This window comes from Thermobia domestica, chromosome 7 (assembly GCF_964235325.1).
Source record: "Thermobia domestica chromosome 7, izTheDome1.hap1.1, whole genome shotgun sequence".
NCBI classification, from domain to species: Eukaryota; Metazoa; Arthropoda; class Insecta; order Zygentoma; family Lepismatidae; genus Thermobia; species Thermobia domestica.
Window position 1 is genome coordinate 39,598,742 of NC_137460.1, and position 21,992 is coordinate 39,620,733.

At 37.0% G+C, this 21,992-nt stretch overlaps 1 protein-coding gene across 1 annotated transcript in view; it reads right to left on the minus strand.

Annotated features, from left to right (window-relative positions):
* The window catches only part of LOC145690019 (neuronal calcium sensor 2), a 252,078-nt gene extending 230,430 nt beyond the window's left edge, over nt 1-21,648 (minus strand). Inside the window, exon 1 of the mRNA XM_081764503.1 lies at nt 21,533-21,648. The gene's annotated coding sequence lies outside the window, so the exon portion shown is untranslated. The remainder of the gene's footprint in view (nt 1-21,532) is intronic.
* Between the last annotated feature and the right edge of the window lie 344 nt (nt 21,649-21,992).

Genomic DNA, 21,992 nt, shown 5'->3' on the forward strand with positions numbered 1-21,992 from the left:
TTTTCGAAATGAATCAGGCTTTTTGAATTTTACCACACATATGCCTAATCGGTGCACTCTTCGAGAAAATCCCGGAAAAATTTGTTATTTAGGAATCTGTGAGCTCCTGTCGAGGTCCCCGAGGTTAGATTAATGCACCAAATGTATCCAAAACATATTAACGATACATATCCAAGACTATACAGTATTTCTGCCACGTTTCATTGGCGTACGGTTATTAGCTAAGAAATGTAGAAGGTTTACGAATCAAAAACGGCAATTTTTATAGAAAATATGACTCTTTGGTAGATGAAGGCGAGCCCGTAACCTTAAATGTAAGAAGGGTTGCATAATCCGTGCCTAGAATTTAATAAATACATGTAAATGTATGATGGAACACCGATTTTAAAAAGGGTTAAGCAGTACACCACGCGTGACTCCCGGATATTACTCTCATCCACGATATATTAATTTGACTATTCATTTTTACTAGGTTTCTCATCATTTACTCTCATCAGAAATCTACACAAACATCATTTATTTAGAACAGCGTTTCCCAACCGGTGTGCCGCGGCACAGTGGTGTGCCGCGAGTGGGCCGCTGGTGTGCCGCGAGGAAATTGAAACAAAATTATTAATTCTATAGCAATCAAATTGCAAGACATAGGGGAAAATGTATATTTGTATTTCACATTACTATGAACCTCTACTATGAATCTACAATTTTAAGTTTCATACTGAGTTACTTTTCTGTACATTTTTAATGTTGAAAAAAGTATTTTTTTTATCATTGTTATGAACATTATTATTTCTTTATTGTTGCAGACAATTTCGTAACTTGAAATTTTAAAATGTCATGCAATCCTTTCGACAAAGCAAACATGCATCGCCTACAAATTACCTACATTTGTGTTTTAAAAGTAAAAGAGATTTGTTTGTTCGTTCATTATTTAGTGATCTTCCTTTTTTGTGAAAGGTTGGATACAGTTTTCGAAAAAGGAATTATATTTTTAGAAACTTGAGTCGTATATTTCATAGCAATTGTTGTCAAGTTTTAAATTAGAATGGAAAATAAGCATAATGATTTACCACTGGGGAAAACCAGTGATCGAGCTCTTCTCTGTGAGGAAATCAGTAATCACAGAGAAAAAATAGCACTGTATTTTATATTTACAAATAATAATAATAATATCTATATGAGTGTGCCGCAAGAATTCAAGTTACACCTGTAGTGTGCCGCAAGTTGAAAAAGGTTGGGAAACGCTGATTTAGAAAATGAAACATAGTATTCAAGTATTTGGTAGAAAAGGCGCATAGATGGCGTTAGTGTAAAATCTAATGCTATATCAGAAATTTGTAAGAGGAAGGAAACTTTAAAAATATCTTGATTTCTTTTCGAATTTGGTCAGTCCAATCTGCCCAATTCATGTTTATTACTATTATTATTGTTATTGTTATTATTATTATTATTATTATTATTATTATTATTATTATTATTATTATTATTATTATTATTATTATTATTATTATTATTATTATTATTATTATTATTATTTCAGTGCGACATGCACAGTAACAAATTACGAAGACAGGATAAACACATTTAATGAAACAATATATTTATTTTTGTTTTTTGCCTACTTCTTTTCTAATTTTGTCCTCCCTATCTCTTCACCTTCCTTCCATTCGTGTACTAAAATTTCCTTACTCTTCAAATTCAGACGTTCTTTAAAAGTCAATATATATAAGTCAGTATATACGTAAATATTATAAAAAACGAAATTGGTGTTCTGTCTCATTATAACAAGAAAAAGCTAAACCATTTGAAATGAATTTTTGAACATAGTACCTACCCCAAACTATCAGGTGTTTATCATCAAGTCATTTAAAGAGATCTCTCGTAATTAAGTGGTTAGCGTCGGGAGACCCGGGTTCAACTCCAGGAGCGGGCTCACATGATTCGGATCACACGTTAAGCTGTAGGTCTATATCTCATACAGCCTCGCTGTTAAAACGAACGAAACAACTCAAACATAAAATAAAATAAAATAAAGTCATTTTGAGCAAAAAGCGCATCCTAAGTAGGGTAAGGGATTCAAAATTTATGACAAGAATACACTACTTCAGAAGCCATCAAGTTAGGACGATGAAATGCATCATATAAATTTATTATTAAAAGTAAGTGGATATATTTTCAATAATTAAGCTTTAGCGAGGATGGTTCCATTTCTATACTTTTCTCCACATCCAAATCTACATTCTCTGTCTCATCAGTGAATGAATTTTGAAAGATAGCACTTGGCTCGAGCCAACATATTATCATGTTACTTTCATTAAAATTTCTATTCTACGGGGGAATAGGTTCAAATAATATTCATAAACATATATGACATATTGTGAAGAAAGGCTCTATTATAGATGTTACAGTCAAATATTCTGAACACATTGAAACACTGAAGTTTTCCTAGAGTTTTTTTTTTTTTTTCAATTCATAAACCTAAACTGGACGAAGGAGTAAGTACGAGACAAAAGTTCAGCCTGTTTCTCGTGAAAATGCTCTATTGTCCCAGAAAATACGTATTTTTTCTATTACAAGAAATCTGTCTCGTCTCGAACTCGTCACTAATATTGTCTTGTCTTGTCTCGTTCGAAATCCTATTAATTTTCTTTATCCTATAACACAGAAGTACAATAACTTTTCTTCAAATTCCTTGCAACAAAAAAGATGGAACTCTTTACATGTATGAATGAGGCTACGTAAATACACGAAAGATGGCTTACTATATATACTTACGAGGGCCGTCCAGAAAGCAAAGAACGATTGCGTATCGCGCGCGGCGCTGACTTTCCCACCACTGCGATCACGTGCGCGGTAATTAGCTCCTTTTTCACCTCAGTTATGAGCCGAGTCTCAATGCTGTGCGTTTGCGCTAGTTGCTCTTGCAGCGATTCAAAATGGCGGCGCCAATCAAAAATCCCGCCAAATGTGAAGTACGGACTGTCATTCGTTTTCTGAACGCACAAAAAATTAAAGCTATTGAAATTTATAGGCAAATAAAGAATGTTTATGGTGACAGTGCAATGAACGAGTTATCAGTGAGGAAATGGTGCATTATGTTTAATTAAGGAAGGACCACTGTGCTTGATGAACATCGGAGTGGAAGGCCATCACTTGTTACGGGAGAACTGAAGGAAAAAGTCGAAGAAAAAATTCAGGAAAACCGACGTTTCACTTATTCCCGAAACTTAAGGAATTTTTGGGTGGAAAATAGTTCGTAAGCGATGAGGAACTCAAGCAAGCAGTGACAACCTGGCTAAAATCTAATCTTTGACGGCAGATGAGTATAACACCGGCATTGAAAAACTGATCCTATGTTATAACAAGTGTCTTGACAACTATTGTGATTACACAGAAAAGTAGAGTAAGGTCCTGTGGCTTTGTAAATAAAGGTTTGTGCTATCTTTTGTTCTTATTTAACGATGCCAAACTATTCTTTACTTTCTGGACGACCCTCGTAAATTCACTCTCCTCTTATTTCTTTCCCCATGACGAAGCTTACAACTTTCCAATCAGTTCCATATTAATCCTCCATAGTAGAACTTCACACATTAAAACCAACAGGCAGCTGATAAACATTATAAGATTTATAAAAAGAAAGACTCTTACACTAATTAATTACAATGACTAATGAATCTTTAAACGGATCTCTCATCTGGATTTTAAAAAAAGAAAGAAAAAAAGAAAATAATACGCAGTTTTCATCCCTAGTACGTTATTGTATGAAATAATCTTCCGCGGTTATTTAAATTTCCTTTCAGCTTAACAAGCGGAAATTTAAAAGTGCGACTTACAGAATAAAAGCTTAAATTTACTAACGAGGCATTAATTAAGAAAAATGTTTTTTTAATTTTTTTTTAATAATACGTAGTTACTCTTTTATAAGCATTTAATACGGTACTGCGACAAACGCTGTTTACTCTCACGAGAGGATTTAACTTCAACTAACTTCAGTTACACAACCTACATACTATTATTAGGATTATCATTTGTCGAAAACAAACATGCAGCAATTGACACATTTCCAATAACAAAGTTAACGATTTTCAAGTGTTTCCTAAAACAATTCTAAACGAATTGTTTAGTTCGACTAGAGTTCAGCGTCACTTTCAGCACCTACAGATGCTGAATGACCTACGAGACGTGAACCTATAGATTAAGAGTCTTCATCCCGGCGAAATTAAAATACCGCTAATTTTACAGTAATTATGTGATATCTTCAAATAGATAAAAGATAATTAAAATATGGAACAAGAGCGCCCTAGACAACATTATTTTGCGTGAGGTACCGTTATCACAAGTCACCTAGTGGCTTTATGTTTTCAGCTGTTTAGAAACGCGAAAATAAATGCCGATTTTCAAAATGGCTCGAAACCGAAAGCAGATAAGTGAGTCGTGATAACGGTTTCTCATGTAAAATAATATTGTCTAGGGCGCTCTTGTTCCACATTTCGATTATCTTTTATCTATTTGAAGATATCACATAATTAATGTAAAATTAGCGGCATTTTAATTTCGGACAATCGTAATGTGTTCAAATTTTTCAAAGGCTTTCCCACAGGGAATCGACCCTGGGATACCATGTACCAAAGGCGCACGGTAACATTACGCCAAGGAGAAAGCTTACTCTTATACAGTGTGTTGCAAAAAACGTGTCACAATATTTTGGGTACAGATTCCTCACATCAAAATAAAACAAAAGTTCTGCCGAAACCGTGAAACATGTGAAATGTAAAAGTTCATAGTTTCACTACTATTGGAGCTATCGTAGTCGGGTCAAGACATTACTGACGAACTGGTATGTGAAGTGCATACAATACAATCATACAGCCATGTGGGACCAAATTGAAGTACTAAAGAAAAGCAAACAGTTCTGGGACAGGAAAATACATGAATCTCTCTCTATTCATCCGTTCATACAAGCCATCCATCAACAGAGACGAAGGTTATCATCTACCTGACATCTGGATCCAGCTTCTCAGTACGAAAAGAACCATCAGCCAATCAGAGAGCAGTTTCCACCAGCAAAATCAGAGCACACCATTGGCCAACAAAACCAACCAATATAAACACAGCAATTCCTAAAGACCACAATATAAGTTGTACGACCAGCACACTCCATCACATAGCTCTGAAGATGTTGCCGCTGTATGGTAACGAAAGCACAGCACAGCAACACTCACTCTGGCAGCAATCCCGAGAACATTGGACTAATAGTAGACGCCAGCAAAGCTTCAAGATCATATTGGTATGTGAACTATCCAAATATCTATGTTTAAGGATATTCCAGTACTTGCACACCAATTTTTAGAGAGGTAGGTGGAGAGTGATCAAGTACTCTCAAAGTAGCCTCTCTAAAAATGATTGTGCAAGTACCGGAGGTTTTGAAAAATGGATATTTGGATACTTCACATACAGTTCCTCAGTGATGTCTTGACTCGACTACTACGATTGGTCTTATAGTAGTGGAACCTTTAAACTTCATTTTTTCACTTTTTCGGCACCCTATAACTACAAAACTATGCACTTCCGATCACAGGGCCACATGAACTTTTTTTTTTTTCTAATTTTGGTGTGAGGAATCCATCCCCAAAATATTGTGACAGTTTTTGTAACACCATATTTATAATGTCCGCAAGATGAGAAGCACCTTTCAAAAATCTGCACAAGACGCGAGATTTCTCGGGTTGCGTCAACAACATTATTTCACTCAAGTCTTAGATCTCAAATACTGTTTTAGCATTTTTTTTTTCATAGTATAAAATTATAAATTGATAAAGTGATCATACGAACATAATGAAGAGCATTTATCATTTAACCCTACGAACACCAAGGAGTCATGCGGAACACTGCACACCAAGGGAGGGTTAAACAATATCCACCTCACAAATCATTATTTTCTATTTTGTGCCTTCAGTTGTCATTGGCGTAACTAGGATATTTTCCTAGGGGGGGGGGCATTGTACCATTAGGTCTGAAAATTGTAAGAATTTTTTAGAAGACCTTGTTATAATGCTTATATATAGGGTGGGTGCACCATATATGGAATACGTTCCTAATATGAAATACCAGATTATTTTGTCTGCTATGTTCTGCCACTGAGTGGACTGTACGTAAACTTGTACACAGTGACACCCTCAGTCTGCGCATGAGTGGTTTGCTGCCGAACGATAACAAGCCATTTTGTTTTGTTGCAGAATATTTTTCTGAAGAACTTGAGTTTTTCGAACGTATCTTTCCAGACTGCTGAATGTACGCAAAGAGTTATGTATTATTGTTGAGTTTGTGATATTTAGATTACATATATAGTGTACCATAAAGGCATAAAGATTCAGTACACAGAGAATCACACAAGCGTGTGTAGGAAGAGAACTATCCAAAATGGCGATTTTCCTAATATGGAATACTAGCAGAATCCTAATATGGAATACTCCTAATTATAATAACTACTACTCTTAAATAAACAAATAAATACATTTATTAGCTTAAGGAAAGGAACAAAGGAAGTGTTCGGGCCTCCAACTCCGAGATCACATCGGCCTTTAAGTTAAGTCTACGAATTGGAAAGGATTCGACCCTGGCCTAAGGAAAAGTATCATCCCGGCATACGCCTAATGATACTGAGGAAAAGCAGGGAAAACTTCACCAAAGGCCGGTGCCAGGATAGGCGGTCTGAGCAGGGATCGTGCCCATCCTCGAATTATCCAAATATCGCATTGTAGACAAATGAGCATGTTTTGTTCTAATATTCCATTTTAAGAACAGGTAGTGTTCCATATTAGGAGCGGGGTGTGCCTAATATGGGAAATTGAGTTTCTTTCAATTTTGTAATATTGTAAAAAATCATTAATGAGGAACAAACTTTCATACTTGTATTTTGTTTTGCAAAGGTACCACAAGTAGTATGATGTATAGTATTTTTATTCTGGAGTACGCATTTCTGAGAAATAAAGAAGAAACAAAAAGTATTCCATATTCGGTGCCTTTACCTATATATATATATATATATATATATATATATATATATATATATATATATATATATATATATATATATATATATTCTGAGTCCCCCTTTCTCCGCACTCATTATAAGCTCTTCAAGTAATTTAGTTTAGTTCTTCTAACACGAGACTTTCATGTAACAGTTCAATGAAAAAATATTACATCATAAATTTGCTTAAAATTGTATATTTCCTCTATTCAGTTGCAACTAAATAACTACCTAAAATCTACTCTAATTATGAAAACTTAAATTTCTATTACTGTTTTACTCGTGTAATTCTGAGTGAAAGTACATTATTCGTAAACGTTAACTATCATGTTCTCACAAGGAAAGGGCATGAACCTGCCATCCGGACTTCCGAATCAAATCTAGTTCATTCGATAAACATAACAAAGATATGTTCATGCACAGAAAATCAGGTGCCATGGACAACGGAGTTAAGTCCCTGGGGCCCATTAACCTTGTTAGTATAAAGAAAATTGTAGACTCGCAGTGAAATAGCTATTGCATCAACACTGTTCATTCGAAAGTCATAATTTATTGTTCATTCTCTTCAGTATGAAACAAGCTTCCAGAGATGCTACATATTAGGGTTCATAACGTACTTGAACAGGGAAAATTGGAAGAATGTGGGGAAAATTCCCTCCAGAAATCCCATCAAATTTGGACTCCTCTGGAGTGTCCCCGGGTAAAAGCACTCAATCCAAATCAGGGTGGCCACTCATTTGGAATTTCAAAATTCCCTGACTTTTCCAGAAATTTTTCCCGGTTTTCCAGAAAATTTCTAGAGAGATCTAAAATTGGTATATCATTGTTTTTCAAAGCTTAAACAGAAGCTACAAGTGAAATGCAATGTGGACTAGAGGATCATTATTAAAAAAAGAATCACAAAAAAACACTAGCGAAGATAAATAGTCTAATTTTAATCACTTACTTGCCTAATTTTCAATTCTCCTGTGTGTTTCCACTCCACTGTAACCAACTGCTGCAGAGAACGAAAAGAGGAATGTCTATCCCTATCGCTTTCCAACCTTAAGCTTAATACTAGTCACAAAAGTACACACACCTACAAATTACTGGAACGAACACTACTTTACTGAAATGTTTTAAAACCTCAAATCACAAACTTACAGTTCACTAAAATAAAACTGAAGTTAAGACCACATCCACTTAAATGTTTTAAGACCTCAAACCAATAATCTCATCATCAATTGCAGACAGTTTCTCCTTGACATCATTCAACAACTTCCTTTTCTTCGCCTCGAGTTCAATAACTTTATCCTTAATGGCATTTCTCTTCTTCTGTTTCTTCTCTTCCTCTTCTTGATTCCTCAGAGACTCAACATATACTCCATGAGCATTGAGGGCAGCATGGACAACCCTCTTTGTAATTGGAAACTTATCAATACCACACACAGCTGAAATTTTATCATGTACCTGCCTGAGTGCAATTAGACTCAACTCGCTTTGATTTTCAATTAAACATTCTTTGTTGATTGAAAATCCCCTCTCCACACTAGCATTTCCATGAGATAAAATGAGTAGAATTTTCACAAAATCAGTCATATGTACTGAGCATGTGCCTAAATGAAGCATCTCCATCCAATGGTCGTCTAATCTCTTACTTTTCCTGTTATAAGTTCTCATTGCTTCCAATACAAGAGGATTTTTAGCAGAAACTTTGAATTCACCTTGGATTTCATCAGCTAATGTCCCTGAAATATTGTGTAACAAAACAACGGAACTGAAGTAAATGAGCACTAATAAAATGTGTTTTTAAGAAATCAGAAAATTTTGTTTGTAGCTTTTTTTTTTTTTTTTGGAACAGTAGTACATGCAGTAGCGGAATTGGGTGTAAAAACTAGGGGGAGGGGAATGCCACTACTTCAAATTGGTGGTCAAAAGGTCAAATATCTGTAAAAAGCATAGCCAATTAATCGTGTGTCGCAAAAAGTACTGCCGCCACTGAGTACAAATGCATGTGGAATCCACACAGTTTTTGATTCCACATAGAAATACACGCATCAACCAAAATTCCACACATTTTGTGGAATTCGACACACATTCGGAACTCTTCCGGCAGAAATGCTCAACCACCGTTCAGCCTTTATATTAATCACGTGACTACCAAAACGGGATGCAGGGGTGCAGCATGTCTCGATAACAAGTGTGTGAATTACAAAATGGTCCCGATTTCGCTCCAGCTCAATTCATGGGCAGCACTAAATGATAAAAGAATATGAAGAAAGTATGCGCAGCCCAAACCAGCAGAGCTAGACAAACGAAACCTGGAACGAAGGAGAGATCTGGGGGCAAAGCAAAGCTATTTTATATATAAATAAACCGGCTAAATGGCTAGGAATACAGGAGAACGTAAATTTTCCCCCGAGTAAAAATTCCCTGTTTTTCATCAACATTCCCTGACTTTTCCAGAATTAAAAATTTCCCTGACTTTTCCCGGTTTTCCAGGTTTTCCAGGTGAGTGGCCACCCTGCAAATGCATCTCGAAAAATACTATAGAAAATAAGAAATAACTGTACCAAGTTTTATATTGATAAACGGGATAGACATGAGGAAAAAGCTTGTATACCAATACATGCTTTCCCCTCATACCTATTCTGTCTACAACCAAGAGACACGAATTTTCATGTAGCAAGGGACAATACTTTGCATATGATGACAGCTATTTGATGTAGCGCGAATAAACTTATGAATTTGTATTTAAAAAAAAAAATATGCCCAGTTAAATATTCATTGCATGCTATTTCAGCAAACAATATGATAAAACTGCAATATTATTTGTTTTATATAACATTATATTCCTTGTATTTAGAAAGTTACTTGACACTGCAAAAATTCTCATTCTATTGAGAATGTGGAAGCAAGCTATGGTTTCTGTATTGTGCTTATAATTGTTTAATTTAACAAACAAATTCGTTGGCAATAACCGAATATCATCAGATTTATGGTTGTCCCTAGGTACAATAATTTAAGTCCCTTGGTAGTGCCCCCTCCCCCCGCGTACCAAGAGACGAGATGACTTGCTCGGTTAAAATTGCTCTGGCTCTTGTGATGTTGCATCGTTTGGCCTAATCCTCGTTTCGCCTAACCAATTATCTGATACGTTTATAACAGATAAAAGATAAGATTTCTGTCCGCCATCTTAAGCGAAATAAGGATACTCGTTTGGCCCAATCTTCGTTTTGCCTAAAATGGCGGACTAGAAAAAAAATCGTGGAGATAAAACGAGAGAAATTTTTCGATAAAAAATATCTCCGACTATGTGAAGAACTGAGAAATACAAATTAGCTTTCCCAAACTAATTTGTAATAGGACTATTTGCTTTCGGAAAAATATTTCGGCAATTGTACAGTTACTTTTCCGTTCCATTTTGAGAATATTAATGCCCTCACAGAGTGTATAGTGGCTATATTTGAGATGAGAGAAAAACAAGTTACAACAGTTATTAATTTTGTTTAAAGGTGAGTGCTGTTCAAAAGTAACTTTTAGTTTGCAATTTGTTTCCAACTATATTGTCAAATGGTACTGCTAATTAGCATGCTAAAGGAAATATAGTTTGTGTGTTTCTTCTTATGTAGATGCAAAAGTTATTTTATTTTAGGTTTCGCTGATCTTTCAGAGGATTTCAACTTAACAATGGACAACTGTGATTAAAATGAGTGATTTGTGACAAATCGCTCTGCTAACAAATTGCTCTTTGGATAATTCCACAATCCAAACATCTCAATGTGTTACTAACGAAGAAAGAAGAAAAATATATTTCAATTCTTATTAATACTTTTGAAATTACAACTTTTGAGTTGAATTTCCACTCGTTTCACATACTACCGGGAATATCCATAGCATAAATCTCTGAGATGTACAATGAGATTGAAATCCGTGCTTCTCGGTGGTTGTTTCAGCAGGAAGAAGTGGAATGCTCCTCTAAACAGATGGTGACCAACCGGGATCTGTTACGAGGGTGGTTGTCCCGCTGGTACACTCCATTTCCACTCGTAGAAATAAATAAAAATATAGTTGACTCTGGAGATCTTTGTACTTCAATACAATACGAGTGAATAGTACGTACCAAAGGTCCAAAACATTGCTTACAGAAAAACACTCTAAATCAACATGGAGTCTCCATTATCTTGTACAGTTCCAACCTGACATGATTTCGTTGGGCTGGTACCAAATTATAGATCACTATCGGCGTGATGAGTTGAAATCGAGACTCATCGCACCATGCTACTCGTTTTTATGGTCAGTCACGGCATTCTGTTGCCAGTGTAAGACATTAACCGCAGTGACGTATAATGACAAAGTGGTAACATCGTGGGTTATCGGCTCCTGAAATCCATACGATGAAGCGAACGTTATCTACTAACTATCCGGCTGAACCCCTTATTCAGTTGGGTGGCCGTCTGGGCTAAGGTTTACTGGTGTTCGGTGCAGTAAGCAAAGTTATGAAAACATTTATACCTTGTTCTCTTACATGTGAGTTTCTTTTTACAGTGTTAAATTGCTGTAAATTTCCAAATTATGCAGATTCAATATAGAAACCGGAAATATATCTATAACTTTCGGCAACAATAGAGCGATAAATGAGACATGCAACCTTTTTATCGGAAGCTGAATTCTCATCAAAAACGATTTCTCGTTATCTCTTACGATTTTTAATATTTAGGAATAAATATTGAAACCGGAAGTTGTACTAGTTCTTACTTTAATAGAAGACTCAAGCTGAGATGAAATCTATTTTTAAGATTTGGAATGCATACAATTATTAATACAAGGTCTGTATGATAAGTAATGAGACTCGCCGCGCCGCGGCGCGCGTGTCGCTGGAGCGGGTTTGTCGGTGATGGAGGATGTAGGGGGGGGGGTCCGAGCAAAGCAACGCACCGCGCGTCAGTTGGCTCCGAGCCTTAGTGGAGCGCGGACAAGCCTTGGACAAAGCCCTTGTGAACATTCTTGTCACGGCGGAAAATCAATAAACATGGAGGGTTCCATCGAACAGCGTTATGCGATCAAATTTTGCGTTCGCCTGGGGAAAACGGCTACTCAGACGCTTTCTCTCATCACGGAGGCCTACAAAGAGGAAGCCCTATCCAAAGCCCAGGTGTTTCGTTGGCACAGTGCGTTCCGGAACGGCCGGGAAAGCGTTGAGGATCTGGAGAGGGCTGGACGCCCGACAACAGTGACTACGGACGAAACTGTGGCAAAAGTGAGGGATCTCCTGAACTCAGACCGTCGATTATCGTTGAGATTGATTGCTGATGAACTCGATATGAACCACACAACAGTGCACAAGATTGTGACGGAACAATTGGGAATGAGAAAAATCTGTGCGAAACTGGTGCCGCGAGAGTTGACTGACGAACAAAAGCAACGACGTGTTGATTGTTGTCAGGAACTGTTGAACCTCATGAACAGTGACCCTAACTTTGAAGATGACGTCATAACAGGTGACGAGTCGTGGGTGTTCCAGTACGACCCTGAAACGAAACGTCAAAGCGCGGAGTGGCACACTCCTGCGTCCCCGCGCCCCAAGAAGGCCAGAATGTCGAAGTCAAAGGTGAAAACAATGTTGATTGTTTTTTTTGACAATGTGGGGGTGGTCCACAAGGAGTTTGTACCCCAAGGACAAGCCGTCAACGCCGCCTTCTACAAACAAGTCCTTGAGAGACTGCACAGGAGCGTCAAGCGGAAAAGACCGGCGATCGCTAGCCGGTGGAAGTTGCATCACGACAATGCCCCTGCCCACACCGCCTTCTTAGTGACCTCCTTTTTGACCCGGATTGGGGTGGAAGTCCTTCCACAACCACCCTACAGCCCAGATGTGAGCCCGGCCGACTTCTTCCTCTTCCCGAAGCTGAAGCCACGCTTGAAAGGAACCCGTTTTGCAGACGTCACAGCCATCCAAGCAGCCGTGACCACATTTCTAAAGGACATGCCGGCTGCTGACTTCCAGGGGGCGTTTGCAGCGTGGAAACATCGATTGCAGAAGTGCATCGACGCAAGAGGAGAGTACTTCGAAAGCTTTTAAGTCCCTGTACAGATCAGATCAATAAAACAATGTTTCCAGACCTGGTCTCATTACTTATCATACAAACCCTGTATGTAAAAATCAATATCGAAACCGGAAGTTGTACTAGTTCTTACTACTTCTGGCTTCAATAGAAGAATGAAGCTGCACAGTAAAAAATGATTGTGTTAATTCAACTCAAATCTAACACAGGGCAGTGGTTCCAGCGTGACTACCACCATGCGATGTTAATTCAACACAGAACCCGCGGTGTTAGCGTTTAACACAGGCGGTGTGTTACGTTTTTAACACACAACCGGTGTTGAGCGGTGTTAAATTCGTATCTGTGTTAGTATTTTCGGTGTTGGTTCGACACCATGTCAGGGTCGGTACTGTGGGAAGTGTTGAGTGTTACTAGTGGCGGTGTTGCACCAACATGAAGAAAGTAACACAGTGTGCAGTGTGTTAATATTACACCGTGTCAAGTATTAATATAACATAGTCCCTGTGTTATTTCAGCATCATTTTCTTATTATTTCCAAACACAACTTTTGTCATAATTCAATGTCAAAGCCGTATAAGTAACACCGTTTTGGTGTTAATTCAACACTCCCTGTGTTAAAATTTAAGGTCAGACCACCAGGTTAACACCGTTTTTGGTGACAGTTCCATCTGTGTTACTTCGACATCTGTTTTGGTGTTGAAATAACTCTATGTGCGGTGTTGATGGAACCAGTTTTCTGTGTTGGAACAGCTTGTGGTGTGCATGCTTACGATTACCGAAGATTTTACTTTTAAAATAAGAACAGTAAACTACAGAACACTTTATTTAGAAAATCTTCATAAACTTTTTTGTCGTCCGCCCCAACATTTATTGTGAAGTGCTCGAAACTCAACCTTCACCAACATCATGTTCAAGAATGATAGGAAACACTTACCTATATCCTTATAATATGTTTACCTCTCAATCGTGTTTCTACTGGTTTTCCGCCATTTTTGAAACACAGTCCCCGCTGTTGACTGGTGAGCTCTAGTGCAGTGTAGAAGTGACACAGTAATACGGTGTTGTTTCTCGCTGTTGACATATTTCTTCAGAAACCTTACGTAAAACAATTGAGAACACATCGTGCGGTTTGCATGTTGAAATTTTGCGAATACCTGGATTTGTTTAAGTATTTCTTTCTACTATGTTTGACTGTAGTGTCAGTACATAAGTCTTTATAATTAGGTGGCCAGCATATTTGGCAACAACACCGGAGATTCTACACTTGTGTTAATTTAACACACAGGCCACGTGTCATTTCAACTACCAACATTTGACACACAACTCCAAATGGAGAGTGAATTATTCTAACCACCTCTTTGTGTTATATTTTAACACAATTGTGTTAACACACAGGCATGTCGTTGAAATAACAATGATTTTTTACAGTGTGAGATGAAATCTATTCTTAAAATTTGGAACCCATACCATAAATCGTTTGGATCGAGAGAGAACGTGTTGATATTATATATATATATATATATATATATATATATATATATATATATATATATATATATATATATATTCGTATGTATACATGATTATAGTAAATACATGAAGGAGTTTTGGTAATCCTAACGCCTCGAAAACAGTTAATAGAATATCAATCTATGTATATTTTGCATTTCTTAATTTTTCATATACTAGAGAATTTTCTCTTATACTTTCCCTCTAATTGAATTTCCACGATTTGTTCTTATTGTCCGCCATTTTAGGCGTAACGAGGATTAAGCCAAACGAGGATACTTTTTTCGCCTAAAATGGCGGACACAAATCTTATCATTTATCTGTCATAAAAGTGTCAGATAATTGGTTAGGCGAAACGAGGATTAGGCCAAACGTGGCGACACGGGCTCTTGTTATTGCTGCAATACCCATGTAACTTTTACAGTATGAAGCTAAATTATCAGGTTATCAGGAACATATTTTTTTCTTGAGCATAGAAGGAAACATACTCTCTTTTCAAAACAAAAATATAAAAAGTGTTCCTGGGATGCACAACTTCCGCTACTTGGAAATTTTTATCGTTTACTCGGGTGCAGAATAATGTCGTGTCTTTGTCTTACAATATTGTACCCCTTCCACCTTTCGACACCCTGCACAAAACTTTTGGGAGTGCGTGCCTGGTTACAGTTTATACCTTAAGAATGTAAGCAAAAACTTCAGTTTATACTTAGTTTGAATGTTGCGAAAATCCGCAAAGGTTCCATAAAGATTACAGTAACACTTTGTTCTTAATACCTCTACATTCGCTCTGTTAATGTAACCTATTGTACAGAACAGACAGTAGAAAAACAAATGGAACCAATCCCATTGTCTTTCAAGACTCCAATAAGACTGATTTATCATACATATATAAACAAGAAAAAACTGCTCCGTCAATAATTTAATTACTTAATACAATACAAAAATAATTTACATCAATGAAGTTATAAAATAAATAAAAAAAATCGCATACAGTGCAAGTCGAGAGGTTCCTATACTGCCCACTATCACATTGGTCCATTGATTTTATTACATCCAGGCACCAGACCATATTTAAAAAAAAAAATCGATGGGCGGACGAGTATACTATTAAATATGAAGAATTCAAGTATCAATAAAATTGTTATGCGTAAATTGAGATAAATTAATAACATTATTTTCGTTCAGCAGAAAAATTCTAGGGAGGGCCAGCTTTGCTTCTAGGAGGGGCCGGTCCGCCCTGGCCCCCCTCTAGTTCCGCCTATGTCAGTTGTCTTAGTTGTTTTTCAAGTGCAATTTAATTCCCATCCAAAGATGAGCGGGCCGCAGAAGGTAACGCCTCCTCTGGGGCCGTACACTGAGAAAAAAAATTGTAGGTGGCATACTTAAAAAGATAGGTTACATGCGTAATTCCTGTAGTTTTTGGACTTAACGTACACCAGACGTATAACTGAAAACGCATGTTTTATAATACTTTCTGTATAAGTGTTCCATCTATACGTACTTTCTGTATGAAACAATGTAGGCGGTCAGGATCTCACATACAAATGGACGTATATAGCATATAGCTGACGAAGGTAACATAAGTATATACATGTGATATACGGAAAACTGTTAGATGTCATACATCCTGCAACGGCATGATGTAACATCAAACGGCAGTGCCTATGTATCATACGGATAACGTATGCTCCGTATTGATTTCTATAGTAAGCAAGAGGATACCGTATATTTGTACAATATACCGCTGTCCGGAGAACGGATTTTTCTCAGTGTAAGCATTAATTAATTGGTAGTATTGTTGGGAGATGTGTATCAGGATTTATTTGTTTATTGATATATTTATCTCGTTAGGCATACAGAAGGTGACCTAAGCAAAGTGTGTAATATACAATATATGATGAAAAGAAGTGTAGGCAAAAAAACACAAAGGATGTATGTTGTTAGCTGCGACGATAGTGTTAATCTTCTCCTCTGGGGCTTCTCAGAGCGAGTTTAGACCCTTGGAACCCTGTTAGTTAGTTTATAGTTAGTACAAAATAGAGAGGAATATTACCTCTTCTGGATCAGAAAATAATGACTTATGTGATGGATATTGTTTAACCTTCCCTTGCTGTGCGGTGTCACGCGTAATCTCTTAGTGTACCTACGATTCTAATTTTAATATCATCATTCTGAAACCAGTAGACCTTTTCTATTAAGGTACATGATGCTGTGCGTCAGATGTACATGTAGTGAAACGTAGTGTCAGAATCTTCAACTGGAAATAATCCTCATGCATATTATGGTAACACGTTGTACCAAGGGAGGGTACTTTATGTCCACCACGAAAACTTTTTTTTAAAAACATTTTGGATTATTTTCTAGAAATTAGAAGTATTGAATGACAGAAAATGAAATTTATATTATTTTTGACACAAAACCTGAGTTATGACATGATACTAAAGAAATATCCATATAAATTCTTATTCTGATAAAAATATTTATTTATTTATTTAACAATCACCAGATACAGCTCAGAGGCCATTTTACACTGGATATCTAACAATAACAGTAACAATGCAAATGATTTGGGAAGGTATCAGTCAGGGCCTGTTTAGTAGGTATCATTCCGGGATTTGCCTGGTAAGACTGAGGAAAACCCTAGTCAGTATGGTCAGCAACGGAAATCGAACCCACGATCTCCAGAATGCGAAGCCAACGCTCTATCACTTGAGCTACATACGGACAATTTTGAACCCATCTTTATGTACGCTGGGTTAAACATTACACAATATACTCTAATACTAAACATGGTTAAAATGTTATATTACAGCCTTTGTGACGCGTTAGGATTCTGATAACACATAGATCTACATGAGAAATTAAGTAAAAAGTGAGAGCATAAATTTCGTACAAAAATTTGCAAAACAAGAAGACTTTCCATATCGTGTCATCTCGTCAGTAACACTTTATATGAATAACAACTTCATTCTACGCTATATATATATATATACTGGTTTGTTTGTTGAAGTTTTAACGTCCTATTTCAGCACCAAGGCCACACAAAACGAGACCTACTGTCAAAGGTGGGATCCGAAACAATATTCGGTTTTATATCTAGGACAAGTACTCCTACAGGAAATCGAACACAAAGCCACACACACACTTACACAAAACACGTGCATAAACCGTTCGATCACGAAGGGCACGAATTGTGTATGTTGTCTCCTCAAGATATTATAATATAATTTTCACATTTTAATAATAGAACTAAAACACAATATGACTGGTATATGGAGGAGAAAAATAAAGTGAAATAGGAAAACCCATTTCCGCTTATCGCGTAATTTCAAAACCTCTGTTTGTGCATCAAAACAAATACCAAGCTACAGTTTTTACGCACGAAAGTCTTATTTTCATTACTTCAAGCAGATTAAGGCGAATAGACGCCTCTCTTATTCTCTCTCCAATTACTTACGAGCATTCCACATTTTTTCCACCTCTCAACAAAAAACATCTTGCGCATGCTTTTAGTTTTTTTTCAAGTTTTTATTTGAAATCAATACGCAAGAAACAAAAAAACAATGCTACGACTATCGACAAACAACAGATAATTATCACATAAACAAGTAATTCGATCATTTTCATTCTTTATAAAACTTTATCATTACTGTTATTTTCAATTTAATTGGAGCATACAAAGTAAAAGGACATTATATCAACTAAGACTAGTGAAGCGAATAAACAACGATCGAACATACATACAGGTTGTTTCAAAACAACACCGACAAGATTGGGAGATGATTCCTGACACCAAAATAAGACAAAAAGTATACACCAACTTGGGTGCACAAATGCTTCTTTTCGGAGTTATAAGCTGCCGAAAACACGAAAAAATTAACTTTAAAGGTCCATAGCTCGAATGCTATGGGAACTACCATACTCGGATCAAGACTCCACTTAGGAACTAGTACCTATCCAAATATCCATGTTTCAGAATCCTGCGGTACTTCTACAACAATTTTTGTAAAAGGTAGTTGGTGTGCACTTAAAATTATATGTCCGTAGCCTAACTTCCTCTATAAAAAATGTTGTGTTAGTACCTCAGGATTCTGAAACATGTATTTTTGGATAACTTCTAAGCGAAGTTTTGACCCCGACTACGATAGATCCCATAGTATTGGAGCTATGGACCTTTAAATTTTATTTATTTTTTTTTCATGTTTTCGGCTCCCTATAACTCAGAAAGAAAGCATTTGTTCACTCAGGTTGTGTACTTTTTGTCTTATCTTGGTATCAGGAATCACCTCCCAAATGTTGTCGGTGTTGTTTTGAAACACCCTATATATATAAAGGTGAATCACGAAATCCGTAACAGGGCCTTAACGCAGCTACTAGTACACAGAAATCTTTGAATAACGAAAAAAAATGTTAATACCAAAGTTCATGTGCCGAATCACCTGGGGATGCTTCTGAAATCAGGGGTGTCTCGGGAATATCTCTACCGGGGGGCAACTTCAAAATTTTAAATGGAAACAGGGGTTGTTTTTTCCTCCATTAAAGTAATCGGAATATTTTTATCAACTTTGAGAGGAAACATTGTGCCATATCTCTTACTGTTTGGCAGCTATACGAGCTCATTAATAGGACAATGCGAGGGTCTACGTATGATGCAACTCAAAAGGAATAGTAAATAATTGTTTGAAACTAAAGTGAAGTACAAAAATGAATATGTGGAAACAAACGATGCAATTTTCGAAAAAAAAAAAAAAACTGTCCTAATTTTCTTTAAACATTGTTTTATCAATAGAATTTTTTTAAAAGTCAATTTTCAAGCTGACTTTGTCGTATTTTTGTTGCCATTTCTTAGTGCTTCCAACTTGTAGATAGTGGTATATAAATATATAAAATTCAGAAACTTGCCAGATGCCGAAAATTTAGACTAGATTGACTTGAAGGGGGCCGCGGTGGCTCAGTGGTAGAGCGTTCACCTCTGGTGCTTGGGGTCCTGGGTTCAAACCCTGCTCCCGCCAAGTGAACTTTGTGGTGGACAAACACCGTGTGCGTGGGTTTTCTCGGGGTTCTCCCGTTTCCTCCCACTTTCTTCATTCCACCAATTCATTCATCTCTCATCATCACCGTCTCCTTTAGTCTAACCGGCATAACCGTGGGACGTAAAACTCAAAAATTTCATTTCATTTTTAGATTGACTTGAGATAGAATATGAACCAATGTTAGCAGCGATGAACATTCTTCTCTTACGCAGCAGTTAAAAAGTATCTAAGGGAAAGTATCGTTATTTCCTTCTGTAATGTGAGTGACACATAGCTCGGAAGTTAAGAGCGAGTGAAGGTCCTCAACACAGCTATCGATCTCAATTCATCCCTGTCTGCTCTGCCTTGCAGGTATCTCGTGCAGGAGGACCTACACAAACTTCTGACGTCTCTATGAACTATACACAAATAATTAAGCAAATTGCAATAGTGGTTCAGATTGCTACATATTACAGTCAGTATAATTCAAAGATGTGGATTTAACTGCTATTGCCGTCTGTTATTCTAAGTCAATACACAGAACAATTGCTCATCATCAGACGATTTGTTATGCAGAACCGGCGAGTTTCGTGTCACGCTGTGAAACTACGGTAGACTTTCAAAACATACTAATTGAATACGGAAACCCGAAGCAATAGATCTTTAACTTCCGGTCATAATGAGGAGATAAGGTCAGAGATGGAATCTGCCCTTCGGACCCTTAGCCCAGATCAAATACCATTTGTCACAAGGATGTTATAAAACAGAGGATCTGCCCATATGTATCTTCATCCTATTAGCTCAATGAAGCCACAAAACAACCAACCGAATATTGGCACGTCTGATTGGCTACTCTTGTTACCGCCGTCGTCTGATTAGCTACTTTCGCTTCTGCCATGAGTGCTGGCTCAAAACATTGCGATCTTATTGGGCGAAGTGGGCAGAGTAGGGGTGGCGAAACTGTAACGTATGGCTTCAGCACTTTGTTGTATAGGCAGATCTCCTATTTTATAACATCTTTGATTTGTCGCCTGCTACAATACCGTATTCGTTGTAGAACAATCAATAATTGAACCTGAAATATCAGTAGATTTCCATAATTTGGAACAGAGGAATGAAGTCAAGATGGAACTTATCCTTGTGATACTGAATACATATCAAAAAAGAATCCTGGATTAGATTCCCGGTGGCAGCTAATATGATTCGGATCCCACGTTAAGCTGTAGGTTCACGTCTTATAAAGCCGGTCTCGTGAAAAGGACGCTATACTCACAACAACTAACCACCGAACACACACATATATATACTTCTTGCACCTCTTAACATTTTTCTCTATGGCACTCAGCGTTGAAATCAGAAAAAGAAAATTGCTTTTCATTATCCATTATCGTTTGTATCCCCCCCAGTGATCAACGGTGAAACCGGAAATGGTTGATTTCTATCACTTTTGGTTTAACCCTCTATTCAATGGAGACGGTATGCATTCGTGGGGCGCTAAATCGATTTTTTTTCGCTATCTCGTGTTGTTTCTCTGTAAGACTTGCCATATTTACGCGTAGTATAAAGTGGAAGTCTAATAACCTGATCTGTTTCCGGTTTTCATGGCAGTGACACGCTCGCAAGAAGTACACTAAATTCTGTCAGTAAAAATACGTAAAACTACGAGTCTAAATTGGTCAGTTCTCACTGAACAACTGATACGCTTAATGAAAAATACAATATTTGAAACATGAAACATTAAGAAATAAAAAAAAAAAAAAGCTCAGGAAACTCATTGATGCTAGTTCGAATCCACTACGAAATAAAATAAAAATAGTGGATTCGAACGAAATAAAAAAAATACGAAATAAAAAAAATCAAGACCTAGTTAAAACGGTTTCTCATACCTTAAATTGGGAGATAACTAGTAATAACAACAACAATAAAGAAGTACTTACGATAGTTGTCCAATTTCAATGTGAACAAAAAGGTATCTGCTCAGAGCCAGATGAAACATTGGAACTGGATTTCTATGGTCCGCAGATTGTATGACAGAACTTTGGAAGTGACACATCTGTAAAATAAAATTTAAAAAAATAAAATAAAACAGGTTTTTAGAATACTGAACAACTACCCATCAATACAAAACGAAAGTCGAAACTGTTTCAGCACTTTTAAGGTACTATAAAGTAGTCATTTACAGCTGGATGCTCCGTAACATCCCAGTTCGCTTGCTGGGGTTCTCAGAAACCATTCACAGAGAGCAGGGGGGACGGAGCAAAATATACCGTTGATAGAAAGACAGTAGTGACAGGTAAACAAGACGTAGTCGGTCGTTTTGCAGATACACTACTCATACATTCACGACTAACCGAACACTGCCAACACTGGTTTCATTCTATCGCACCTAACCTTTTC